This window comes from Garra rufa, chromosome 22 (assembly GCF_049309525.1).
Source record: "Garra rufa chromosome 22, GarRuf1.0, whole genome shotgun sequence".
In the NCBI taxonomy this organism is placed as follows: domain Eukaryota; kingdom Metazoa; phylum Chordata; class Actinopteri; order Cypriniformes; family Cyprinidae; genus Garra; species Garra rufa.
This window is the reverse complement of record NC_133382.1, coordinates 11,328,150-11,341,859: the sequence shown is the minus strand read 5'-3', so window position 1 is coordinate 11,341,859 and position 13,710 is coordinate 11,328,150. Positions and strand designations below refer to the sequence as shown.

The following is a 13,710-nucleotide window of genomic DNA, read 5'->3' as shown; positions in this document are numbered from 1 at the left end:
TGCCTTGGTTAAAATAGCTGCTGGCAGCGGTGGGATTCGAACCCACGCCCCCAAAGAGACTGGAGCCTAAATCCAGCGCCTTAGACCACTCGGCCACGCTACCCTGGAACGCACTCCTTCGTGGGCCCTTTTCTGCCCTCTTTCCCCCCCACAAAGATAGAGGGAACGTCGGCCGCGGGACCTTCTTTGCAAAGCCTGTGGAGCGCGGGCAAGGAAAGTTTTTTTGTGCAGGCACAATAGCCTTCCAAAATTCAGCCTTGGCAGCGGTGGGATTCGAACCCACGCCCCCGAAGAGACTGGAGCCTTAATCCAGCGCCTTAGCCAGCTCGGCCACGCTACCTCTTGGTGTTGCCTTCCAAGGGTCTCTTCGCCAGGTGGAAAGGCCTCCCTAATACTGACTCTGCGGAACGGCTGCAGTCTAATCCTGTTTGCGTGAAACAAACCCGCTTCCGAGCGCGTTAGAGCTTGCGGATGTTTTGCTACCACAACAAGTCTGAGATGAGTTTGGAAGAACAGAACGACACAAGATGTGATGCAAATCATCAGCAGTTAAGCCTCGAGTAGTCGGTCACCCATGTGGGAAAGACGGGGCCCAGAAGCAGGATTGAGTCAGCCTGCTTTAGCACACAGCCGATCGTCTGTGGGAGAAGACGACGCGTCTTGTCTGACAGGGCCTGGCTGCTGCTGCTGCCAAGGTAAGCATACTCTCACAGCATACGTAGGGGCCTCCCGGCCTTGGTTAAAATCACCGATGGCAGCGGTGGGATTCGAACCCACGCCCCCGAAGAGACTGGAGCCTAAATCCAGCGCCTTAGACCCCTCGGCCACGCTACCCTGCAGCGGCTCGCTCCGTGGGCCCTTTTCTGCCCTCTTTCACCCCCACAGCTAGAGGGAAAAGCACCCGACGAGTCTTCTTCGCAAAGGCCGTACAAGTTTTTTTTGGCTCAGGCAAAAGAGCCTTCCACAAGTCTGCCCTGGCAGCGGTGGGATTCGAACCCACGCCCCCGAAGAGACTGGAGCCTTAATCCAGCGCCTTAGACCGCTCGGCCACGCTACCCTGTGCGGCCTCTTCCCCCCCGCTGCTTTCCACCAATTTTTTTTCTTGTCGCGCTTCGCCACAAGCTGATGCCTTGTAATTTGCCGCCGTAAAGGCATCCTTTATACAGGGGTATGCAGTCCTACTCCTGGTGGCCCCCTTCCTGCGGAGTGGAGGTCCATCTCTGATCAAGCACACCTGAATCCGCTAATCAAAGCCTTTGGGGCTTATGTGAAAACGGCAGCCAGCGGTGTTGAATTTAAACTCAAAATGATCAGGCAGCTGTTATTTCACCCAAAACTTTCCATGAGCGACATTGGCTGTCTCCATTCTTGTAGACTACTCGTTGTTTTTCGCTATTATATTTTTCAAATTCGTTGAATTGTTTGTTTGTTTTTTTAAAGCACCTCTCCTATGATTGTAAATTACTGGTGTGCCTCTGTTGGGATGGAGCAGAGGCTGGGTCAAGCTTCCAGCACTGACTTTGCTAAATGGAAAAGGAAGCGAAAGCGGCTGAGTTTGGATGAGCACGCAGCGTCACTTCTCCAGTCGCAGCAGCCTCAGGAGCTTTCCAAAAGACTGCCCTGGCAGCGGTGGGATTCGAACCCACGCCCCCGAAGAGACTGGAGCCTTAATCCAGAGCCTTAGACCGCTCGGCCACGCTACCTCGTCGGGTTATGCTCCACGGGTCTCTTCGACAGGTGGAACGGCCTCCCTAATACTGACTCTGCGGAACGGCTGCAGTCTAATCCTGTTTGCGTGAAACAAACCTGCTCCCAAGCGGGTTAGAGGGCCTCCCTGCCTTGGTTAAAATAGCTGCTGGCAGCGGTGGGATTCGAACCCACGCCCCCAAAGAGACTGGAGCCTAAATCCAGCGCCTTAGACCACTCGGCCACGCTACCCTGGAACGCACTCCTTCGTGGGCCCTTTTCTGCCCTCTTTCCCCCCCACAAAGATAGAGGGAACGTCGGCCGCGGGACCTTCTTTGCAAAGCCTGTGGAGCGCGGGCAAGGAAAGTTTTTTTGTGCAGGCACAATAGCCTTCCAAAATTCAGCCTTGGCAGCGGTGGGATTCGAACCCACGCCCCCGAAGAGACTGGAGCCTTAATCCAGCGCCTTAGACAGCTCGGCCACGCTACCTCTTGGTGTTGCCTTCCAAGGGTCTCTTCGCCAGGTGGAAAGGCCTCCCTAATACTGACTCTGCGGAACGGCTGCAGTCTAATCCTGTTTGCGTGAAACAAACCCGCTTCCGAGCGCGTTAGAGCTTGCGGATGTTTTGCTTCCACAACAAGTCTGAGATGAGTTTGGAAGAACAGAACGACACAAGATGTGATGCAAATCATCAGCAGTTAAGCCTCGAGTAGTCGGTCACCCATGTGGGAAAGACGGGGCCCAGAAGCAGGATTGAGTCAGCCTGCTTTAGCACACAGCCGATCGTCTGTGGGAGAAGACGACGCGTCTTGTCTGACAGGGCCTGGCTGCTGCTGCTGCCAAGGTAAGCATACTCTCACAGCATACGTAGGGGCCTCCCGGCCTTGGTTAAAATCACCGATGGCAGCGGTGGGATTCGAACCCACGCCCCCGAAGAGACTGGAGCCTAAATCCAGCGCCTTAGACCCCTCGGCCACGCTACCCTGCAGCGGCTCGCTCCGTGGGCCCTTTTCTGCCCTCTTTCACCCCCACAGCTAGAGGGAAAGGCACCCGACGAGTCTTCTTCGCAAAGGCCGTACAAGTTTTTTTTGGCTCAGGCAAAAGAGCCTTCCACAAGTCTGCCCTGGCAGCGGTGGGATTCGAACCCACGCCCCCGAAGAGACTGGAACCTTAATCCAGCGCCTTAGACCGCTCGGCCACGCTACCCTGTGCGGCCTCTTCCCCCCCGCTGCTTTCCGCCAATTTTTTTTCTTGTCGCGCTTCGCCACAAGCTGATGCCTTGTAATTTGCCGCCGTAAAGGCATCCTTTATACAGGGGTATGCAGTCCTACTCCTGGTGGCCCCCTTCCTGCGGAGTGGAGGTCCATCTCTGATCAAGCACACCTGAATCCGCTAATCAAGGCCTTTGGGGCTTATGTGAAAACGGCAGCCAGCGGTGTTGAATTTAAACTCAAAATGATCAGGCAGCTGTTATTTCACCCAAAACTTTCCATGAGCGACATTGGCTGTCTCCATTCTTGTAGACTACTCATTGTTTTTCGCTATTATATTTTTCAAATTCGTTGAATTGTTTGTTTGTTTTTTTAAAGCACCTCTCCTATGATTGTAAATTACTGGTGTGCCTCTGTTGGGATGGAGCAGAGGCTGGGTCAAGCTTCCAGCACTGACTTTGCTAAATGGAAAAGGAAGCGAAAGCGGCTGAGTTTGGATGAGCACGCAGCGTCACTTCTCCAGTCGCAGCAGCCTCAGGAGCTTTCCAAAAGACTGCCCTGGCAGCGGTGGGATTCGAACCCACGCCCCCGAAGAGACTGGAGCCTTAATCCAGCGCCTTAGACCGCTCGGCCACGCTACCTCGTCGGGTTATGCTCCACGGGTCTCTTCGACAGGTGGAACGGCCTCCCTAATACTGACTCTGCGGAACGGCTGCAGTCTAATCCTGTTTGCGTGAAACAAACCTGCTCCCAAGCGGGTTAGAGGGCCTCCCTGCCTTGGTTAAAATAGCTGCTGGCAGCGGTGGGATTCGAACCCACGCCCCCAAAGAGACTGGAGCCTAAATCCAGCGCCTTAGACCACTCGGCCACGCTACCCTGGAACGCACTCCTTCGTGGGCCCTTTTCTGCCCTCTTTCCCCCCCACAAAGATAGAGGGAACGTCGGCCGCGGGACCTTCTTTGCAAAGCCTGTGGAGCGCGGGGAAGGAAAGTTTTTTTGTGCAGGCACAATAGCCTTCCAAAATTCAGCCTTGGCAGCGGTGGGATTCGAACCCACGCCCCCGAAGAGACTGGAGCCTTAATACAGCGCCTTAGACAGCTCGGCCACGCTACCTCTTGGTGTTGCCTTCCAAGGGTCTCTTCGCCAGGTGGAAAGGCCTCCCTAATACTGACTCTGCGGAACGGCTGCAGTCTAATCCTGTTTGCGTGAAACAAACCCGCTTCCGAGCGCGTTAGAGCTTGCGGATGTTTTGCTACCACAACAAGTCTGAGATGAGTTTGGAAGAACAGAACGACACAAGATGTGATGCAAATCATCAGCAGTTAAGCCTCGAGTAGTCGGTCACCCATGTGGGAAAGACGGGGCCCAGAAGCAGGATTGAGTCAGCCTGCTTTAGCACACAGCCGATCGTCTGTGGGAGAAGACGACGCGTCTTGTCTGACGGGCCTAGCTGCTGCTGCTGCCAAGGTAAGCATACTCTCACAGCATACGTAGGGGCCTCCCGGCCTTGGTTAAAATCACCGATGGCAGCGGTGGGATTCGAACCCACGCCCCCGAAGAGACTGGAGCCTAAATCCAGCGCCTTAGACCCCTCGGCCACGCTACCCTGCAGCGGCTCGCTCCGTGGGCCCTTTTCTGCCCTCTTTCACCCCCACAGCTAGAGGGAAAGGCACCCGACGAGTCTTCTTCGCAAAGGCCGTACAAGTTTTTTTTGGCTCAGGCAAAAGAGCCTTCCACAAGTCTGCCCTGGCAGCGGTGGGATTCGAACCCACACCCCCGAAGAGACTGGAGCCTTAATCCAGCGCCTTAGACCGCTCGGCCACGCTACCCTGTGCGGCCTCTTCCCCCCCCCCGCTGCTTTCCGCCAATTTTTTTTCTTGTCGCGCTTCGCCACAAGCTGATGCCTTGTAATTTGCCGCCGTAAAGGCATCCTTTATACAGGGGTATGCAGTCCTACTCCTGGTGGCCCCCTTCCTGCGGAGTGGAGGTCCATCTCTGATCAAGCACACCTGAATCCGCTAATCAAGGCCTTTGGGGCTTATGTGAAAACGGCAGCCAGCGGTGTTGAATTTAAACTCAAAATGATCAGGCAGCTGTTATTTCACCCAAAACTTTCCATGAGCGACATTGGCTGTCTCCATTCTTGTAGACTACTCATTGTTTTTCGCTATTATATTTTTCAAATTCGTTGAATTGTTTGTTTGTTTTTTTAAAGCACCTCTCCTATGATTGTAAATTACTGGTGTGCCTCTGTTGGGATGGAGCAGAGGCTGGGTCAAGCTTCCAGCACTGACTTTGCTAAATGGAAAAGGAAGCGAAAGCGGCTGAGTTTGGATGAGCACGCAGCGTCACTTCTCCAGTCGCAGCAGCCTCAGGAGCTTTCCAAAAGACTGCCCTGGCAGCGGTGGGATTCGAACCCACGCCCCCGAAGAGACTGGAGCCTTAATCCAGCGCCTTAGACCGCTCGGCCACGCTACCTCGTCGGGTTATTCTCCACGGGTCTCTTCGACAGGTGGAACGGCCTCCCTAATACTGACTCTGCGGAACGGCTGCAGTCTAATCCTGTTTGCGTGAAACAAACCTGCTCCCAAGCGGGTTAGAGGGCCTCCCTGCCTTGGTTAAAATAGCTGCTGGCAGCGGTGGGATTCGAACCCACGCCCCCAAAGAGACTGGAGCCTAAATCCAGCGCCTTAGACCACTCGGCCACGCTACCCTGGAACGCACTCCTTCGTGGGCCCTTTTCTGCCCTCTTTCCCCCCCACAAAGATAGAGGGAACGTCGGCCGCGGGACCTTCTTTGCAAAGCCTGTGGAGCGCGGGCAAGGAAAGTTTTTTTGTGCAGGCACAATAGCCTTCCAAAATTCAGCCTTGGCAGCGGTGGGATTCGAACCCACGCCCCCGAAGAGACTGGAGCCTTAATCCAGCGCCTTAGACAGCTCGGCCACGCTACCTCTTGGTGTTGCCTTCCAAGGGTCTCTTCGCCAGGTGGAAAGGCCTCCCTAATACTGACTCTGCGGAACGGCTGCAGTCTAATCCTGTTTGCGTGAAACAAACCCGCTTCCGAGCGCGTTAGAGCTTGCGGATGTTTTGCTACCACAACAAGTCTGAGATGAGTTTGGAAGAACAGAACGACACAAGATGTGATGCAAATCATCAGCAGTTAAGCCTCGAGTAGTCGGTCACCCATGTGGGAAAGACGGGGCCCAGAAGCAGGATTGAGTCAGCCTGCTTTAGCACACAGCCGATCGTCTGTGGGAGAAGACGACGCGTCTTGTCTGACAGGGCCTGGCTGCTGCTGCTGCCAAGGTAAGCATACTCTCACAGCATACGTAGGGGCCTCCCGGCCTTGGTTAAAATCACCGATGGCAGCGGTGGGATTCGAACCCACGCCCCCGAAGAGACTGGAGCCTAAATCCAGCGCTTTAGACCCCTCGGCCACGCTACCCTGCAGCGGCTCGCTCCGTGGGCCCTTTTCTGCCCTCTTTCACCCCCACAGCTAGAGGGAAAGGCACCCGACGAGTCTTCTTCGCAAAGGCCGTACAAGTTTTTTTTGGCTCAGGCAAAAGAGCCTTCCACAAGTCTGCCCTGGCAGCGGTGGGATTCGAACCCACGCCCCCGAAGAGACTGGAGCCTTAATCCAGCGCCTTAGACCGCTCGGCCACGCTACCCTGTGCGGCCTCTTCCCCCCCGCTGCTTTCCGCCAATTTTTTTTCTTGTCGCGCTTCGCCACAAGCTGATGCCTTGTAATTTGCCGCCGTAAAGGCATCCTTTATACAGGGGTATGCAGTCCTACTCCTGGTGGCCCCCTTCCTGCGGAGTGGAGGTCCATCTCTGATCAAGCACACCTGAATCCGCTAATCAATTATGTGAAAACGGCAGCCAGCGGTGTTGAATTTAAACTCAAAATGATCAGGCAGCTGTTATTTCACCCAAAACTTTCCATGAGCGACATTGGCTGTCTCCATTCTTGTAGACTACTCATTGTTTTTCGCTATTATATTTTTCAAATTCGTTGAATTGTTTGTTTGTTTTTTTAAAGCACCTCTCCTATGATTGTAAATTACTGGTGTGCCTCTGTTGGGATGGAGCAGAGGCTGGGTCAAGCTTCCAGCACTGACTTTGCTAAATGGAAAAGGAAGCGAAAGCGGCTGAGTTTGGATGAGCACGCAGTGTCACTTCTCCAGTCGCAGCAGCCTCAGGAGCTTTCCAAAAGACTGCCCTGGCAGCGGTGGGATTCGAACCCACGCCCCCGAAGAGACTGGAGCCTTAATCCAGCGCCTTAGACCGCTCGGCCACGCTACCTCGTCGGGTTATGCTCCACGGGTCTCTTCGACAGGTGGAACGGCCTCCCTAATACTGAATCTGCGGAACGGCTGCAGTCTAATCCTGTTTGCGTGAAACAAACCTGCTCCCAAGCGGGTTAGAGGGCCTTGGTTAAAATAGCTGCTGGCAGCGGTGGGATTCGAACCCACGCCCCCAAAGAGACTGGAGCCTAAATCCAGCGCCTTAGACCCCTCGGCCACGCTACCCTGGAACGCACTCCTTCGTGGGCCCTTTTCTGCCCTCTTTCCCCCCCACAAAGATAGAGGGAACGTCGGCCGCGGGACCTTCTTTGCAAAGCCTGTGGAGCGCGGGGAAGGAAAGTTTTTTTGTGCAGGCACAATAGCCTTCCAAAATTCAGCCTTGGCAGCGGTGGGATTCGAACCCACGCCTCCGAAGAGACTGGAGCCTTAATCCAGCGCCTTAGACAGCTCGGCCACGCTACCTCTTGGTGTTGCCTTCCAAGGGTCTCTTCGCCAGGTGGAAAGGCCTCCCTAATACTGACTCTGCGGAACGGCTGCAGTCTAATCCTGTTTGCGTGAAACAAACCCGCTTCCGAGCGCGTTAGAGCTTGCGGATGTTTTGCTACCACAACAAGTCTGAGATGAGTTTGGAAGAACAGAACGACACAAGATGTGATGCAAATCATCAGCAGTTAAGCCTCGAGTAGTCGGTCACCCATGTGGGAAAGACGGGGCCCAGAAGCAGGATTGAGTCAGCCTGCTTTAGCACACAGCCGATCGTCTGTGGGAGAAGACGACGCGTCTTGTCTGACGGGCCTGGCTGCTGCTGCTGCCAAGGTAAGCATACTCTCACAGCATACGTAGGGGCCTCCCGGCCTTGGTTAAAATCACCGATGGCAGCGGTGGGATTCAAACCCACGCCCCCGAAGAGACTAGAGCCTAAATCCAGCGCCTTAGACCCCTCGGCCACGCTACCCTGCAGCGGCTCGCTCCGTGGGCCCTTTTCTGCCCTCTTTCACCCCCACAGCTAGAGGGAAAGGCACCCGACGAGTCTTCTTCGCAAAGGCCGTACAAGTTTTTTTTGGCTCAGGCAAAAGAGCCTTCCACAAGTCTGCCCTGGCAGTGGTGGGATTCGAACCCACGCCCCCGAAGAGACTGGAGCCTTAATCCAGCGCCTTAGACCGCTCGGCCACGCTACCCTGTGCGGCCTCTTCCCCCCCGCTGCTTTCCGCCAATTTTTTTTCTTGTCGCGCTTCGCCACAAGCTGATGCCTTGTAATTTGCCGCCGTAAAGGCATCCTTTATACAGGGGTATGCAGTCCTACTCCTGGTGGCCCCCTTCCTGCGGAGTGGAGGTCCATCTCTGATCAAGCACACCTGAATCCGCTAATCAAGGCCTTTGGGGCTTATGTGAAAACGGCAGCCAGCGGTGTTGAATTTAAACTCAAAATGATCAGGCAGCTGTTATTTCACCCAAAACTTTCCATGAGCGACATTGGCTGTCTCCATTCTTGTAGACTACTCATTGTTTTTCGCTATTATATTTTTCAAATTCGTTGAATTGTTTGTTTGTTTTTTTAAAGCACCTCTCCTATGATTGTAAATTACTGGTGTGCCTCTGTTGGGATGGAGCAGAGGCTGGGTCAAGCTTCCAGCACTGACTTTGCTAAATGGAAAAGGAAGCGAAAGCGGCTGAGTTTGGATGAGCACGCAGCGTCACTTCTCCAGTCGCAGCAGCCTCAGGAGCTTTCCAAAAGACTGCCCTGGCAGCGGTGGGATTCGAACCCACGCCCCCGAAGAGACTGGAGCCTTAATCCAGCGCCTTAGACCGCTCGGCCACGCTACCTCGTCGGGTTATCCTCCACGGGTCTCTTCGACAGGTGGAACGGCCTCCCTAATACTGACTCTGCGGAACGGCTGCAGTCTAATCCTGTTTGCGTGAAACAAACCTGCTCCCAAGCGGGTTAGAGGGCCTCCCTGCCTTGGTTAAAATAGCTGCTGGCAGCGGTGGGATTCGAACCCACGCCCCCAAAGAGACTGGAGCCTAAATCCAGCGCCTTAGACCACTCGGCCACGCTACCCTGGAACGCACTCCTTCGTGGGCCCTTTTCTGCCCTCTTTCCCCCCCACAAAGATAGAGGGAACGTCGGCCGCGGGACCTTCTTTGCAAAGCCTGTGGAGCGCGGGCAAGGAAAGTTTTTTTGTGCAGGCACAATAGCCTTCCAAAATTCAGCCTTGGCAGCGGTGGGATTCGAACCCACGCCCCCGAAGAGACTGGAGCCTTAATCCAGCGCCTTAGACAGCTCGGCCACGCTACCTCTTGGTGTTGCCTTCCAAGGGTCTCTTCGCCAGGTGGAAAGGCCTCCCTAATACTGACTCTGCGGAACGGCTGCAGTCTAATCCTGTTTGCGTGAAACAAACCCGCTTCCGAGCGCGTTAGAGCTTGCGGATGTTTTGCTACCACAACAAGTCTGAGATGAGTTTGGAAGAACAGAATGACACAAGATGTGATGCAAATCATCAGCAGTTAAGCCTCGAGTAGTCGGTCACCCATGTGGGAAAGACGCGGCCCAGAAGCAGGATTGAGTCAGCCTGCTTTAGCACACAGCCGATCGTCTGTGGGAGAAGACGACGCGTCTTGTCTGACGGGCCTGGCTGCTGCTGCTGCCAAGGTAAGCATACTCTCACAGCATACGTAGGGGCCTCCCGGCCTTGGTTAAAATCACCGATGGCAGCGGTGGGATTCGAACCCACGCCCCCGAAGAGACTGGAGCCTAAATCCAGCGCCTTAGACCCCTCGGCCACGCTACCCTGCAGCGGCTCGCTCCGTGGGCCCTTTTCTGCCCTCTTTCACCCCCACAGCTAGAGGGAAAGGCACCCGACGAGTCTTCTTCGCAAAGGCCGTACAAGTTTTTTTTGGCTCAGGCAAAAGAGCCTTCCACAAGTCTGCCCTGGCAGCGGTGGGATTCGAACCCACGCCCCCGAAGAGACTGGAGCCTTAATCCAGCGCCTTAGACCGCTCGGCCACGCTACCCTGTGCGGCCTCTTCCCCCCCGCTGCTTTCCGCCAATTTTTTTTCTTGTCGCGCTTCGCCACAAGCTGATGCCTTGTAATTTGCCGCCGTAAAGGCATCCTTTATACAGGGGTATGCAGTCCTACTCCTGGTGGCCCCCTTCCTGCGGAGTGGAGGTCCATCTCTGATCAAGCACACCTGAATCCGCTAATCAAGGCCTTTGGGGCTTATGTGAAAACGGCAGCCAGCGGTGTTGAATTTAAACTCAAAATGATCAGGCAGCTGTTATTTCACCCAAAACTTTCCATGAGCGACATTGGCTGTCTCCATTCTTGTAGACTACTCATTGTTTTTCGCTATTATATTTTTCAAATTCGTTGAATTGTTTGTTTGTTTTTTTAAAGCACCTCTCCTATGATTGTAAATTACTGGTGTGCCTCTGTTGGGATGGAGCAGAGGCTGGGTCAAGCTTCCAGCACTGACTTTGCTAAATGGAAAAGGAAGCGAAAGCGGCTGAGTTTGGATGAGCACGCAGCGTCACTTCTCCAGTCGCAGCAGCCTCAGGAGCTTTCCAAAAGACTGCCCTGGCAGCGGTGGGATTCGAACCCACGCCCCCGAAGAGACTGGAGCCTTAATCCAGCGCCTTAGACCGCTCGGCCACGCTACCTCGTCGGGTTATCCTCCACGGGTCTCTTCGACAGGTGGAACGGCCTCCCTAATACTGACTCTGCGGAACGGCTGCAGTCTAATCCTGTTTGCGTGAAACAAACCTGCTCCCAAGCGGGTTAGAGGGCCTCCCTGCCTTGGTTAAAATAGCTGCTGGCAGCGGTGGGATTCGAACCCACGCCCCCCAAAGAGACTGGAGCCTAAATCCAGCGCCTTAGACCACTCGGCCACGCTACCCTGGAACGCACTCCTTCGTGGGCCCTTTTCTGCCCTCTTTCCCCCCCACAAAGATAGAGGGAACGTCGGCCGCGGGACCTTCTTTGCAAAGCCTGTGGAGCGCGGGCAAGGAAAGTTTTTTTGTGCAGGCACAATAGCCTTCCAAAATTCAGCCTTGGCAGCGGTGGGATTCGAACCCACGCCCCCGAAGAGACTGGAGCCTTAATCCAGCGCCTTAGACAGCTCGGCCACGCTACCTCTTGGTGTTGCCTTCCAAGGGTCTCTTCGCCAGGTGGAAAGGCCTCCCTAATACTGACTCTGCGGAACGGCTGCAGTCTAATCCTGTTTGCGTGAAACAAACCCGCTTCCGAGCGCGTTAGAGCTTGCGGATGTTTTGCTACCACAACAAGTCTGAGATGAGTTTGGAAGAACAGAACGACACAAGATGTGATGCAAATCATCAGCAGTTAAGCCTCGAGTAGTCGGTCACCCATGTGGGAAAGACGGGGCCCAGAAGCAGGATTGAGTCAGCCTGCTTTAGCACACAGCCGATCGTCTGTGGGAGAAGACGACGCGTCTTGTCTGACAGGGCCTGGCTGCTGCTGCTGCCAAGGTAAGCATACTCTCACAGCATACGTAGGGGCCTCCCGGCCTTGGTTAAAATCACCGATGGCAGCGGTGGGATTCGAACCCACGCCCCCGAAGAGACTGGAGCCTAAATCCAGCGCCTTAGACCCCTCGGCCACGCTACCCTGCAGCGGCTCGCTCCGTGGGCCCTTTTCTGCCCTCTTTCACCCCCACAGCTAGAGGGAAAGGCACCCGACGAGTCTTCTTCGCAAAGGCCGTACAAGTTTTTTTTGGCTCAGGCAAAAGAGCCTTCCACAAGTCTGCCCTGGCAGCGGTGGGATTCGAACCCACGCCCCCGAAGAGACTGGAGCCTTAATCCAGCGCCTTAGACCGCTCGGCCACGCTACCCTGTGCGGCCTCTTCCCCCCCGCTGCTTTCCGCCAATTTTTTTTCTTGTCGCGCTTCGCCACAAGCTGATGCCTTGTAATTTGCCGCCGTAAAGGCATCCTTTATACAGGGGTATGCAGTCCTACTCCTGGTGGCCCCCTTCCTGCGGAGTGGAGGTCCATCTCTGATCAAGCACACCTGAATCCGCTAATCAAGGCCTTTGGGGCTTATGTGAAAACGGCAGCCAGCGGTGTTGAATTTAAACTCAAAATGATCAGGCAGCTGTTATTTCACCCAAAACTTTCCATGAGCGACATTGGCTGTCTCCATTCTTGTAGACTACTCATTGTTTTTCGCTATTATATTTTTCAAATTCGTTGAATTGTTTGTTTGTTTTTTTAAAGCACCTCTCCCATGATTGTAAATTACTGGTGTGCCTCTGTTGGGATGGAGCAGAGGCTGGGTCAAGCTTCCAGCACTGACTTTGCTAAATGGAAAAGGAAGCGAAAGCGGCTGAGTTTGGATGAGCACGCAGCGTCACTTCTCCAGTCGCAGCAGCCTCAGGAGCTTTCCAAAAGACTGCCCTGGCAGCGGTGGGATTCGAACCCACGCCCCCGAAGAGACTGGAGCCTTAATCCAGCGCCTTAGACCGCTCGGCCACGCTACCTCGTCGGGTTATGCTCCACGGGTCTCTTCGACAGGTGGAACGTCCTCCCTAATACTGACTCTGCAGAACGGCTGCAGTCTAATCCTGTTTGCGTGAAACAAACCTGCTCCCAAGCGGGTTAGAGGGCCTCCCTGCCTTGGTTAAAATAGCTGCTGGCAGCGGTGGGATTCGAACCCACGCCCCCAAAGAGACTGGAGCCTAAATCCAGCGCCTTAGACCACTCGGCCACGCTACCCTGCAACGCACTCCTTCGTGGGCCCTTTTCTGCCCTCTTTCCCCCCCACAAAGATAGAGGGAACGTCGGCCGCGGGACCTTCTTTGCAAAGCCTGTGGAGCGCGGGCAAGGAAAGTTTTTTTGTGCAGGCACAATAGCCTTCCAAAATTCAGCCTTGGCAGCGGTGGGATTCGAACCCACGCCCCCGAAGAGACTGGAGCCTTAATCCAGCGCCTTAGACAGCTCGGCCACGCTACCTCTTGGTGTTGCCTTCCAAGGGTCTCTTCGCCAGGTGGAAAGGCCTCCCTAATACTGACTCTGCGGAACGGCTGCAGTCTAATCCTGTTTGCGTGAAACAAACCCGCTTCCGAGCGCGTTAGAGCTTGCGGATGTTTTGCTACCACAACAAGTCTGAGATGAGTTTGGAAGAACAGAACGACACAAGATGTGATGCAAATCATCAGCAGTTAAGCCTCGAGTAGTCGGTCACCCATGTGGGAAAGACGGGGCCCAGAAGCAGGATTGAGTCAGCCTGCTTTAGCACACAGCCGATCGTCTGTGGGAGAAGACGACGCGTCTTGTCTGACAGGCCTGGCTGCTGCCAAGGTAAGCATACTCTCACAGCATACGTAGGGGCCTCCCGGCCTTGGTTAAAATCACCGATGGCAGCGGTGGGATTCGAACCCACGCCCCCGAAGAGACTGGAGCCTAAATCCAGCGCCTTAGACCCCTCGGCCACGCTACCCTGCAGCGGCTCGCTCCGTGGGCCCTTTTCTGCCCTCTTTCACCCCCACAGCTAGAG

General features: G+C 54.9%; 38 non-coding genes across 38 annotated transcripts; all 38 read right to left on the bottom strand.

Annotated features, from left to right (window-relative positions):
• Positions 1 to 21: 21 nt before the first annotated feature.
• On the bottom strand, positions 22 to 103 carry trnal-uag (transfer RNA leucine (anticodon UAG)). The gene has a single exon. It is a non-coding gene; the product is annotated as a tRNA-Leu (tRNA).
• A 155-nt stretch (positions 104 to 258) lies between these two features.
• On the bottom strand, positions 259 to 340 carry trnal-aag (transfer RNA leucine (anticodon AAG)). The gene has a single exon. It is a non-coding gene; the product is annotated as a tRNA-Leu (tRNA).
• A 412-nt stretch (positions 341 to 752) lies between these two features.
• trnal-uag (transfer RNA leucine (anticodon UAG)) lies at positions 753 to 834 on the bottom strand. Its single transcript has one exon. It is a non-coding gene; the product is annotated as a tRNA-Leu (tRNA).
• A 141-nt stretch (positions 835 to 975) lies between these two features.
• On the bottom strand, positions 976 to 1,057 carry trnal-aag (transfer RNA leucine (anticodon AAG)). The gene has a single exon. It is a non-coding gene; the product is annotated as a tRNA-Leu (tRNA).
• A 564-nt stretch (positions 1,058 to 1,621) lies between these two features.
• trnal-aag (transfer RNA leucine (anticodon AAG)) lies at positions 1,622 to 1,703 on the bottom strand. Its single transcript has one exon. It is a non-coding gene; the product is annotated as a tRNA-Leu (tRNA).
• A 153-nt stretch (positions 1,704 to 1,856) lies between these two features.
• Positions 1,857 to 1,938, bottom strand: trnal-uag (transfer RNA leucine (anticodon UAG)). Its single transcript has one exon. It is a non-coding gene; the product is annotated as a tRNA-Leu (tRNA).
• Positions 1,939 to 2,093: 155 nt separating this feature from the next.
• On the bottom strand, positions 2,094 to 2,175 carry trnal-aag (transfer RNA leucine (anticodon AAG)). The gene has a single exon. It is a non-coding gene; the product is annotated as a tRNA-Leu (tRNA).
• Positions 2,176 to 2,587: 412 nt separating this feature from the next.
• Positions 2,588 to 2,669, bottom strand: trnal-uag (transfer RNA leucine (anticodon UAG)). Its single transcript has one exon. It is a non-coding gene; the product is annotated as a tRNA-Leu (tRNA).
• A 141-nt stretch (positions 2,670 to 2,810) lies between these two features.
• trnal-aag (transfer RNA leucine (anticodon AAG)) lies at positions 2,811 to 2,892 on the bottom strand. The gene has a single exon. It is a non-coding gene; the product is annotated as a tRNA-Leu (tRNA).
• Positions 2,893 to 3,456: 564 nt separating this feature from the next.
• trnal-aag (transfer RNA leucine (anticodon AAG)) lies at positions 3,457 to 3,538 on the bottom strand. Its single transcript has one exon. It is a non-coding gene; the product is annotated as a tRNA-Leu (tRNA).
• Positions 3,539 to 3,691: 153 nt separating this feature from the next.
• trnal-uag (transfer RNA leucine (anticodon UAG)) lies at positions 3,692 to 3,773 on the bottom strand. Its single transcript has one exon. It is a non-coding gene; the product is annotated as a tRNA-Leu (tRNA).
• Positions 3,774 to 3,928: 155 nt separating this feature from the next.
• Positions 3,929 to 4,010, bottom strand: trnal-aag (transfer RNA leucine (anticodon AAG)). The gene has a single exon. It is a non-coding gene; the product is annotated as a tRNA-Leu (tRNA).
• A 411-nt stretch (positions 4,011 to 4,421) lies between these two features.
• trnal-uag (transfer RNA leucine (anticodon UAG)) lies at positions 4,422 to 4,503 on the bottom strand. The gene has a single exon. It is a non-coding gene; the product is annotated as a tRNA-Leu (tRNA).
• A 141-nt stretch (positions 4,504 to 4,644) lies between these two features.
• On the bottom strand, positions 4,645 to 4,726 carry trnal-aag (transfer RNA leucine (anticodon AAG)). The gene has a single exon. It is a non-coding gene; the product is annotated as a tRNA-Leu (tRNA).
• A 567-nt stretch (positions 4,727 to 5,293) lies between these two features.
• trnal-aag (transfer RNA leucine (anticodon AAG)) lies at positions 5,294 to 5,375 on the bottom strand. Its single transcript has one exon. It is a non-coding gene; the product is annotated as a tRNA-Leu (tRNA).
• Positions 5,376 to 5,528: 153 nt separating this feature from the next.
• On the bottom strand, positions 5,529 to 5,610 carry trnal-uag (transfer RNA leucine (anticodon UAG)). The gene has a single exon. It is a non-coding gene; the product is annotated as a tRNA-Leu (tRNA).
• Positions 5,611 to 5,765: 155 nt separating this feature from the next.
• On the bottom strand, positions 5,766 to 5,847 carry trnal-aag (transfer RNA leucine (anticodon AAG)). The gene has a single exon. It is a non-coding gene; the product is annotated as a tRNA-Leu (tRNA).
• A 412-nt stretch (positions 5,848 to 6,259) lies between these two features.
• trnal-uag (transfer RNA leucine (anticodon UAG)) lies at positions 6,260 to 6,341 on the bottom strand. Its single transcript has one exon. It is a non-coding gene; the product is annotated as a tRNA-Leu (tRNA).
• Positions 6,342 to 6,482: 141 nt separating this feature from the next.
• trnal-aag (transfer RNA leucine (anticodon AAG)) lies at positions 6,483 to 6,564 on the bottom strand. The gene has a single exon. It is a non-coding gene; the product is annotated as a tRNA-Leu (tRNA).
• A 552-nt stretch (positions 6,565 to 7,116) lies between these two features.
• trnal-aag (transfer RNA leucine (anticodon AAG)) lies at positions 7,117 to 7,198 on the bottom strand. The gene has a single exon. It is a non-coding gene; the product is annotated as a tRNA-Leu (tRNA).
• A 145-nt stretch (positions 7,199 to 7,343) lies between these two features.
• On the bottom strand, positions 7,344 to 7,425 carry trnal-uag (transfer RNA leucine (anticodon UAG)). The gene has a single exon. It is a non-coding gene; the product is annotated as a tRNA-Leu (tRNA).
• Positions 7,426 to 7,580: 155 nt separating this feature from the next.
• Positions 7,581 to 7,662, bottom strand: trnal-aag (transfer RNA leucine (anticodon AAG)). Its single transcript has one exon. It is a non-coding gene; the product is annotated as a tRNA-Leu (tRNA).
• Positions 7,663 to 8,073: 411 nt separating this feature from the next.
• trnal-uag (transfer RNA leucine (anticodon UAG)) lies at positions 8,074 to 8,155 on the bottom strand. The gene has a single exon. It is a non-coding gene; the product is annotated as a tRNA-Leu (tRNA).
• Positions 8,156 to 8,296: 141 nt separating this feature from the next.
• On the bottom strand, positions 8,297 to 8,378 carry trnal-aag (transfer RNA leucine (anticodon AAG)). The gene has a single exon. It is a non-coding gene; the product is annotated as a tRNA-Leu (tRNA).
• A 564-nt stretch (positions 8,379 to 8,942) lies between these two features.
• trnal-aag (transfer RNA leucine (anticodon AAG)) lies at positions 8,943 to 9,024 on the bottom strand. Its single transcript has one exon. It is a non-coding gene; the product is annotated as a tRNA-Leu (tRNA).
• Positions 9,025 to 9,177: 153 nt separating this feature from the next.
• trnal-uag (transfer RNA leucine (anticodon UAG)) lies at positions 9,178 to 9,259 on the bottom strand. Its single transcript has one exon. It is a non-coding gene; the product is annotated as a tRNA-Leu (tRNA).
• Positions 9,260 to 9,414: 155 nt separating this feature from the next.
• On the bottom strand, positions 9,415 to 9,496 carry trnal-aag (transfer RNA leucine (anticodon AAG)). The gene has a single exon. It is a non-coding gene; the product is annotated as a tRNA-Leu (tRNA).
• Positions 9,497 to 9,907: 411 nt separating this feature from the next.
• On the bottom strand, positions 9,908 to 9,989 carry trnal-uag (transfer RNA leucine (anticodon UAG)). Its single transcript has one exon. It is a non-coding gene; the product is annotated as a tRNA-Leu (tRNA).
• Positions 9,990 to 10,130: 141 nt separating this feature from the next.
• Positions 10,131 to 10,212, bottom strand: trnal-aag (transfer RNA leucine (anticodon AAG)). Its single transcript has one exon. It is a non-coding gene; the product is annotated as a tRNA-Leu (tRNA).
• Positions 10,213 to 10,776: 564 nt separating this feature from the next.
• On the bottom strand, positions 10,777 to 10,858 carry trnal-aag (transfer RNA leucine (anticodon AAG)). Its single transcript has one exon. It is a non-coding gene; the product is annotated as a tRNA-Leu (tRNA).
• A 153-nt stretch (positions 10,859 to 11,011) lies between these two features.
• trnal-uag (transfer RNA leucine (anticodon UAG)) lies at positions 11,012 to 11,094 on the bottom strand. The gene has a single exon. It is a non-coding gene; the product is annotated as a tRNA-Leu (tRNA).
• A 155-nt stretch (positions 11,095 to 11,249) lies between these two features.
• On the bottom strand, positions 11,250 to 11,331 carry trnal-aag (transfer RNA leucine (anticodon AAG)). The gene has a single exon. It is a non-coding gene; the product is annotated as a tRNA-Leu (tRNA).
• Positions 11,332 to 11,743: 412 nt separating this feature from the next.
• On the bottom strand, positions 11,744 to 11,825 carry trnal-uag (transfer RNA leucine (anticodon UAG)). Its single transcript has one exon. It is a non-coding gene; the product is annotated as a tRNA-Leu (tRNA).
• Positions 11,826 to 11,966: 141 nt separating this feature from the next.
• On the bottom strand, positions 11,967 to 12,048 carry trnal-aag (transfer RNA leucine (anticodon AAG)). Its single transcript has one exon. It is a non-coding gene; the product is annotated as a tRNA-Leu (tRNA).
• A 564-nt stretch (positions 12,049 to 12,612) lies between these two features.
• trnal-aag (transfer RNA leucine (anticodon AAG)) lies at positions 12,613 to 12,694 on the bottom strand. Its single transcript has one exon. It is a non-coding gene; the product is annotated as a tRNA-Leu (tRNA).
• Positions 12,695 to 12,847: 153 nt separating this feature from the next.
• On the bottom strand, positions 12,848 to 12,929 carry trnal-uag (transfer RNA leucine (anticodon UAG)). Its single transcript has one exon. It is a non-coding gene; the product is annotated as a tRNA-Leu (tRNA).
• A 155-nt stretch (positions 12,930 to 13,084) lies between these two features.
• Positions 13,085 to 13,166, bottom strand: trnal-aag (transfer RNA leucine (anticodon AAG)). Its single transcript has one exon. It is a non-coding gene; the product is annotated as a tRNA-Leu (tRNA).
• A 405-nt stretch (positions 13,167 to 13,571) lies between these two features.
• On the bottom strand, positions 13,572 to 13,653 carry trnal-uag (transfer RNA leucine (anticodon UAG)). Its single transcript has one exon. It is a non-coding gene; the product is annotated as a tRNA-Leu (tRNA).
• Between the last annotated feature and the right edge of the window lie 57 nt (positions 13,654 to 13,710).